Source organism: Schistocerca gregaria, chromosome 3 (assembly GCF_023897955.1).
Source record: "Schistocerca gregaria isolate iqSchGreg1 chromosome 3, iqSchGreg1.2, whole genome shotgun sequence".
Classification (NCBI taxonomy): Eukaryota; Metazoa; Arthropoda; class Insecta; order Orthoptera; family Acrididae; genus Schistocerca; species Schistocerca gregaria.
In genome coordinates, this window is record NC_064922.1 from 397,049,394 (window position 1) to 397,057,782 (window position 8,389).

The following is an 8,389-nucleotide window of genomic DNA, read 5'->3' on the forward strand; positions in this document are numbered from 1 at the left end:
ATGAGGATGGAAAGGTTGTTGTACACAGTGAACAAGTTTTAATCAGTAGTACTGATTGTAATCAGAACAATAAAGTCTTTTTGTACTTCATTCATGAATGTTGTCAGGACATTTTCCATAAAGAAGAAAGGAATAGGATCCCATCGATGAAGTGGTAAATGCAGACGGATCACCATCTCAGAATGAAGAAGAAAGACGACCAAGTGCGTTTCAAATTAACCATCACAACATATGCCCTAGATGATATAGAGAATTTTGGAAAAACTGATCTGGGTGGCTGGACACAGATTTACCGCCGTCCTCCAAAATGTTACTCCAGTGCCCGTTCTTTACCTCGCTCTTTTCTGAACGAGATTCATTCGCTGAATTTATGTTAATAACAGGGCAGCTAATACAACTAATGAACAACTTTTTGCTGGTGTTCATCATGGGTATGCAGCCAGATTTCTTCGATCTTAAGACACGATACTGCGACGGACCAGCCGGCCACCATCTTCCTGTGATATTGCAAATGCACAGTCACGCCGGACCTGAGGTAACACCAGATGCTGCGGCTGCGTTATACCCCAGGAACAGGCCACTGCCGGCTCAAGAGAAGCAAATGAGCTGCACTCTGTGAAGCCAAGAATTGCAGTGCCACCGGCGGTAGAAACTAACAAAGGCAATGAATCGCGAATTAAGATACAGCCGGTTGTATCCTATAAAATAGGATTCCATATCTTGCTTAACGGAAAACCTTTATCTCTATTAATTATGCCAACGAGTAGCCGTATTTCCGTCTGCACACCCATGAAACGCATCAGCATTTATTACACAGTAAAAATCTGCTTTTCACAACAGCGAACTTTGTTTCCGATTCAGTATGGAGGTTCCCAGACGGCTTAATGCTGTCTGGTTCACTGTGTGTGGTAGCGTAGACGGCGGAAAATACTCCCTCTTTGCGAGTTGGCTTTTCGCTTTGTGCCGAGTGTTTTCTTTGCTCTCTCGTCTTGCAGAGGCCAAGTGTTTCGGTCGACAAGGTTTCCCGCTACCTGCTGGCAGAAAGCATCGGCCAGAGTGTCATTGCAGCCTCGAGGGCTGCGCCGGCCTCTATCTGGAGCGGCTCTCGCGGCCGTCCCCTCTCCACTCGAGGCCAGGTTCTGGAGCTGGAGTGTTTGTTGGTCAGCGCTAAGTCACAAGTCGGCCCACCACCTCCGGGTATCGATTGGCGGCGGCCGTGAGCTGCTCCAGGCTGCCGCGATAGAACTGGGTCATCCCCGGCTCGCCGTCGCCACACGTTGTCACCACTTTACATTATTGTTGCTTATTGGCTGTGTCATAATTACCAACTGATGATTCATTGCTGCTTCTTGAATGTCAGTTTCACTGCTGGCGATTTACCATTAAAGTAGGGACAACCTGAAGGCGACATGCAACTATCGTCCTATTAGCATCCTATTAGCACAAAGCAGTTAGGATTAACAACATCTACAGTCTGCCTGTGAGGGGATCATGCAGCACATTTCTCATTCTAAAACTGCATTTATATGTTACTTGTTAGTTGGAAGATTGTATTACACCTTGTACAAGAAGCTTTCGTCAGAATCTGTCAGCAGGAACGTGGCCTGTTTATAGTCCTCCGATGCTGCTGCTCGTGTTGGCCGGGATCATACGAGTGTTGTGCTAAACTGGAATCGATGGGTTCAGCAAGGCTATACGCCATTTCGAATCTTGAGGAACTCAAGCCATAGCGCCAAAGAAGAAGCTCGATAGCGCAGGACTGTACTGTGCCGTCACATACCTCGAGTAACGAAATGTGCTGGTTTACCGAAATAACAGTTTATACATGTGGACTGCTACGACGCACTGTAGCAAGGCTTCCGTAGTAGCATGTGCTCTTCGTGTGTCAGTAGACAAAGCTGCCCTTACAGTGATGCACCAAACAATAACACTGGACCTGTCATTCCAAAAATATACCTCGGTTCTATGTGCCGCATCATGATTGACATACCCATTTCTGAAGGCTTCGGGGAGAACGAACATTTCCAGTTTGCTTTGATCGTCATCGTTTGACCCCAACTCATTAAACTGAAACTAAACTCCGCCCGAACAGGCCAGGAAGGCCCAACGGTACCGACTGGCCGCCGGGTGATCCTCAACAGACAGGCGTCACTGGATGCGGATATGGAGGGGCATGTGGTCAGCACACCGCTCTCCTGCCGCATTTCAGTTTACGAGACCGTAGCCGCTACTTCTCAATCAAGTAGATCCTCAGTTTACCTCACAAGGGCTGAGTGCACCCAGCTTGCCAACAGCGCTCGGCAGACCGGATAGTCACCCATTCAAGTGCAAGTCCAGCCCGACAGCGCTTAACTTCGGTGATCTGACGGGAACCGGTGTTACCACTGCGGCAAGGCCGTTGGCCGACCCCAATTCATTACGTGAAGAAAACGGGCGTGACTGACTGATTCGAATATTCAGAATTTTTGACAGCTGGTGTTGTATTTCTTTTGCTGCTCCAGACGTGCTCTCTGCATTCCCTGTTGAGTGGGGAATTTTGTGGCAGTAATGCTCACCTAATGCTGTTACCTGTGCTGAGAGACGGCGTTCAGGGTCTTATGAAATACTTCTCATCCTGTTTTCAGAAAACTGGTAGCTGAAAAAATTCACACATCTTGTAGTACGATGTCTTTGCTCGATAAAGGACTGAACATCCTTTCGTTCGTCGTCATAGCTGCCGCGCGTAAGGAATTATGTAAAGCAAATTATGTAAATTTTAAAGAATTTGCAGATGTAAAAATACATTTGTAAACTTTACATATGGTCGATTTTACTGATACACAGCAGTATAAGAAATGCAGGTAATTGATCGAAATTTTATCTAAAAATCTAGATCGAAATGGCATTTCCTTCTCGTGTTATTGATTTTTTTATCCGATGAACAGTCACGCACACCGCAAACATTTTCTTCCCTAAGCAGTTGTAATTATGTGCTCGTAAGAATCTTCATATTACATACGCAGTTCATGATATCGAAACGATGTTTTCTTTTTTTTCTTTTCTTTTCTTTTTTTTTTTTTTTTTTACAAATGATATCAGGCATATCTGTGGTAAGGTAACCGTTCAAAACATTTTTATTCATATAGAAATGGAAATAATATGTCCGCAGAAATGAAATAGCACTTCAATAGCCCTTGGGTAAGTGGCATACGTAAACACGTTCTCAGCACCTCGGAACGGTGCAGCAGGACATGTACAACCGTCTACAGTAGCGAAATGGTTAAAGCCAGTGGTTATGTAATATCTTAAAGCTCTCCATTATCTTGTCTTCCAAAGCCTTCGCTACTAAAGGATTTTTAGCTACAAAATAATCCATGTAAGTTATGACTCTGGCGCTGATCCCTTGAAACTATTTCCTCTTTTTATAAAATTTGTGCCACGGACTAAAAAACAACAGTTACCGTTAATGAACTACGTAGTAGGGAGCGAACTTCCGTAGCCCACCATGATATGTAACGGCGCCCTCAACATTTGTTAACTAAAGACAAAATTATGTCAATGTTCTTCAATGGTTGTAGTACAACGAATTTGCATGCAGATGGGGCTGTTTTTCGTCTGGCCTAAAATCTAATAACAATAAGTAGCGGAAATGTAGCGTCTCGAAATCTATATGGCTGCAAAATGTGTCACAAGTTTCTCTGTAACTCGCGGATTACCTTAATTGTGATGTAAATCGTCTGTAAAACAAGGAAATAATTGGTATGCTGAATGCAGTTTATAGTGGCAGATAGTTTGTCGTAAATTCTCCTCACACCCACTACTACCCAGAACTAAGGCTAATCAAACACATATGCCACAGACACTAATAATTCGTAAACTTAAAAAATAATGTCAAGAGAAAATAATGCTTTAGAGATTTTATTTTCAGTTATTATTGAAAACGAACATGGAGATTCCCGTAGATACAAATGTCCACAATCGGATCACTTGGTCCTACAAATACTGCAAATTCACGAAAAACAGTAAACAACTAAATACATTTTCATATCCACGCAAAACTATTAAATGAGTGGAAAAGTGACATAACAGTCGACTATACCCATGGATGACTTAATGAAAGATCGGTAATGGTCCTTGAATATTTGGACAGAAGCTCCGTCCGAAAGTACGTAGGCTACACCACTGAACCACAAAAATCATACAAAATCTAATCATGACAATGCAATGCAAGCACGCAACATTTTGACAAAAATTTCTTAACGCTGCAGTTGTGTAATGGCCGTCTCAAAGACGTCAAATGTTAGTGAGTCGTCGATTTGTAGCAAGGTGCAAAAAGCTTCTCCATCTCACAGTGTAGCGAGGAAGGAAGAAGGAGTGGTTTGTCCGCTAGCACAAGGGTCATGTAACTTGAATTTAAATGCCTGACGACCTGACCCGTTGGTATGGCTCTACCTCCAGAATATTGCTTGCACCTATGTTTCCCAATCAAACACGAGATTCTAATGATAATGAAAGCATGTTGAAATGTAGACTGCATCATGCATGTGAATCGCAGGTAGTGGAGTGATGTGTAGTATGAGAGACGTAGTTAACAGATGGATTTCACGACTTTACGCTTTGCTGTGCTGACTTCAATTCTTGTCAGCACGTTATCCAGATCTCTCTCCCATTGCAAAAATTCTGGCTAAGAGACAGGAAAACGACCACTCACTAGCCACTAAGATTATTGAGGTTTGGTACGGAGCTGAATGTACGTTGAATGACGTACCCACATCTGTCATCCAAGCTCAGTTTGACTCGATGCTCAAACCAATAGCGCCATTGGTTCGACTCGACGTTCACCGAATACAGCCATTGGTGCCGCCAAGATGGCAGTTCTGTATATTATATTTAGAACCCGGTACACGCTCAAATCACCTGCAGATTAAATCACATATTCTGCCTAGTATACTGCACACGCACACTAAGTATAAATTCATTATTTGCTGTACTTACTGCTGTTGCAACTTCAATGGATAGAAACGTATCTAACATTATTAAAGAGTCTGCGTGACTGCAACCGGGTGATATTAACTTCTGGCCTCGATATATCAGCTGGTAACCAGAGGGAACTCTTTCGTTCAATTTTAGAACTGGAGTTTACCGTTGTGAGTCACTATGTTTATACAAAAAAACAGCTGTGGTGCAAGCACGTAGATCGTCAAACATTTTTGGAATTGGCTATCAGCAGCCGTCAAGCAATGTATAAAATGCATGTTAGACCGGCAGTTGCTTTCATTTTAAACCCAAACATCGAACGGATTCAGTCGTGGACCATCTTCACGGAGAAGTGTTAAAATGGTTTGAGTCACAACATTACATTTATTGAAATACTTCTCTGAGAACTTTTGGTATTAATATGTTCTGTTCTAAGAGTCCTGTGTCGTATATTGATATTCATGACAAGCTCTACGTATCTAGTAATGGGAAATACAATCTTGTGGCTTGAACCATTTTAACCCTTCTTCGTGAGGGTGGTTCACTACTGAAACCGGTCGATACTTGAGTTTGAAATAAAAGCAACTGAACTTCAAACATGTTTTTGTACACATAGCTGCTGATTGCATTACTGCACTCTGTCAAACTTTGTGGTCTTTGTTGTACTGGAACGGTCGATGTACAGGGGAATCCGACGTCGACGACAAAATTTCTGAGGTTGTTCAGAGTTATTTTTATGAATATTCTGATATCAGCGGCACACTGTCTTCGGCGGATCGTTACTTAGTAATAACAATTTGTATGCTTTCTCACATCCATTTACTTTTGTATCTCTACTGCACTGGAAACGTCAGCCGAATGAACTGCGAGTCTTATTTAGAAACCGACTTGTCTCGTTCACTCACTGTGCTTACTGTTGGTAACAAACCTTCGCCCCCAGTCTTGTATTTACTATTGCTCTGTTCTGTCTTGGATTTCTTCTTCCTGAAATGATAGTTGTGCTTGAACAGCGATACACAGCAGTATGGACTGATGTGCTGATGAAGTGTTGCCTGCATGCATCGTGTGTATGGGTTCAGAAAACGCATTGGGAGAGCCGCACAGGAATGTTACGCTGACCTGTCCCCAAGGCGACAGCAACAACATCACATTAATTTTATATGTTCTTAGAATTGTGCATTTTCTGCACAGAAGTCCATGCACAAGGGACTGATAGTCTATGCTGCAGTAGACTGGGCATTTCAAACACGTGATGGCATGAACAGTAGAATTTCAAGGAACTCTTAATCGACATATCATCTTGTCCCTGTACGTCTACTACGAAAACCTTTGTTCACCATAAAACACTGGAATACATTCGTACAACGTTAAAAACTACATTCTATCGTGACACACAGAAAACTTGAGTAAGTGCTGATTGATGCTGGCACTTAAAACAGTTAACTGCCTCTGGTTACCTGATAATACTTAATCGGATCTACTGTTAGCCGGCCGGTGTGGCCGAACGGCTCTAGGTACTAAAGTCTGGAACCGCGCGACCGCTACAGTCGCAGGTTCGAATCCTGCCTCGGGCATGGATGTTTGTTATGTGCTTAGGTTAGGTGGGTTTATGTAGTTCTAAGTTCTAGGGACTGATGACCTCATAAATTAAGTCTTATAGTGCTCAGAGCCATGTGAACCATTTCTTATGTCTACTGTTAGTACTCCAGTTTGAAACACCTATCACTCTTTTTCAGAATCTGCAGTTCGCTTATGTACATAGTGAGGTGTTCCTCACTCCACATCGTCATCTTGAGTATCGTCTCATGGATATTCTATTACAGTCTTCGTGTTTGACATCAAAATACGTGTAGAGCACATCAGCCAACGTTTTCCCTTAGGCCATTCTTCAGTGGGTGATAGGCAGTTGTCATTCTGTGGGTGATGCTTCAACGAGAAACTACCTCTGATACTAATCTTGAATGGAAAACTTTTCCATGATCAGTTATCAACGCATCAGGTGTTCCGTGTTGCCCACTAACATCTTCTACAAGGAACTTGATAATTTCAGGTGCTTCGAAAACCAACACAGGTTTGGTGGCAGCATAGCAGGTGCGAACAACCATCCATTGCTTCCTGTTTTCGAGTCCGGAAACCTCTCCAAGTGGTTGACTCCAGTTCGGTGAAGCGGCACTACTGCGTACAGGGTTGATACCCGGTGCTCTGGAGGCAATTGCGGCAAATGCATCCATCAGCTATATTCCACACAGTAGCTCACGTCGCGTCTAATGGAACTTCGGATCGCTGACCAGTGATACTTGCGTCCAATTCTGTATAGTCTTCACGAATACCTGGTGATCAATTACTGGACCGTCGTGCCCAATAGAGCCATATACCCAGTTATGAAGTGTTCCAATTATTAAATGGATTTCTCGTTCTTTAAGACTTCCGTGGTTTTCAGCAGTGTTTGATCTTCCCTTTCAACGACAACGTCATTTAATTCAGGGACTGAGGTACTGTTCATGTTGTATGTGCTGTCAAAGGATTTCTTGAAAGGCAGTCGACATTCTTTACAACTGCTTTTGTGTACCTCGGTGACGTCAAACTCCGGAATCCTCATTCCCCATCTCACCAGTCAAACCGACGTATCCTTCATGCTAACCGTTCAGCATAGAGAATGGTGGTCTGTCATAACAGTGAATTTCTTAGCAAATAAGTTCTTCCTGATTTTGTTGATCTCCCAAACAATTGTAGTGCATCATGTCTCAATTGTGGAGCAGTTTATCACGGACTCCGAGAGAGCTCTGGCATCGTAAGATGTCGCCTATTCAGTACTTTCAAGAATTTCTACTATTCCAAAACCACTAGCTCCGGTTTTAACTTTTGCCTTGGCATTCTCGTCATACAGTTCTAGAAAAGAAGAAGCTATCTGAGTATTCTTAACAACACGTAAAAATCTTTCTTTTTCTCGCTCCGGAAAAATTTGGCGTCCTTGCAAGGGATGTTAATTGGTACAGAAGTTGTTTGACAATAGCCGGTAGAATTGAACACATTCTGAGGAAACTTCACATCATGATTGTGCTGAAGAGGAGTCAGAAAATCTGTGGCTGCTCTTATTTCACCCGGATCGGGACAGTGTCCGTCGCCAATCACTATGTGTTCAAAGATTTTGATTTTGGGCAACGAAGAGTCAGATTTCCTGATTCTGGAGGAGACTTGCAGGATACAGGCGGATGAGACGCTCTTCGAATGTCTTCGAAAGATCCAGATACCAAATACACGGCGTTCATTTAGGTGTTCAAGCAGGCTGGCGTAGCCCTAGTGTTTTACAGTTCAAACGTTTTAGAGTTCTTCCGCTTCATGCATTTTATCCCTGTAACTTCCATAATTTCAAAGAGTTTATTCTAAGCAATGTAGTAGAGGTTTTCCTATAAATCTAAATGGCTATAAACGT

The 8,389-nt window shown here is 42.9% G+C and overlaps 1 pseudogene; it reads right to left on the reverse strand.

Annotated features, from left to right (window-relative positions):
* Positions 1 to 2,285: 2,285 nt before the first annotated feature.
* Positions 2,286 to 2,403, reverse strand: LOC126356619 (5S ribosomal RNA; annotated as a pseudogene).
* Positions 2,404 to 8,389: the final 5,986 nt, after the last annotated feature.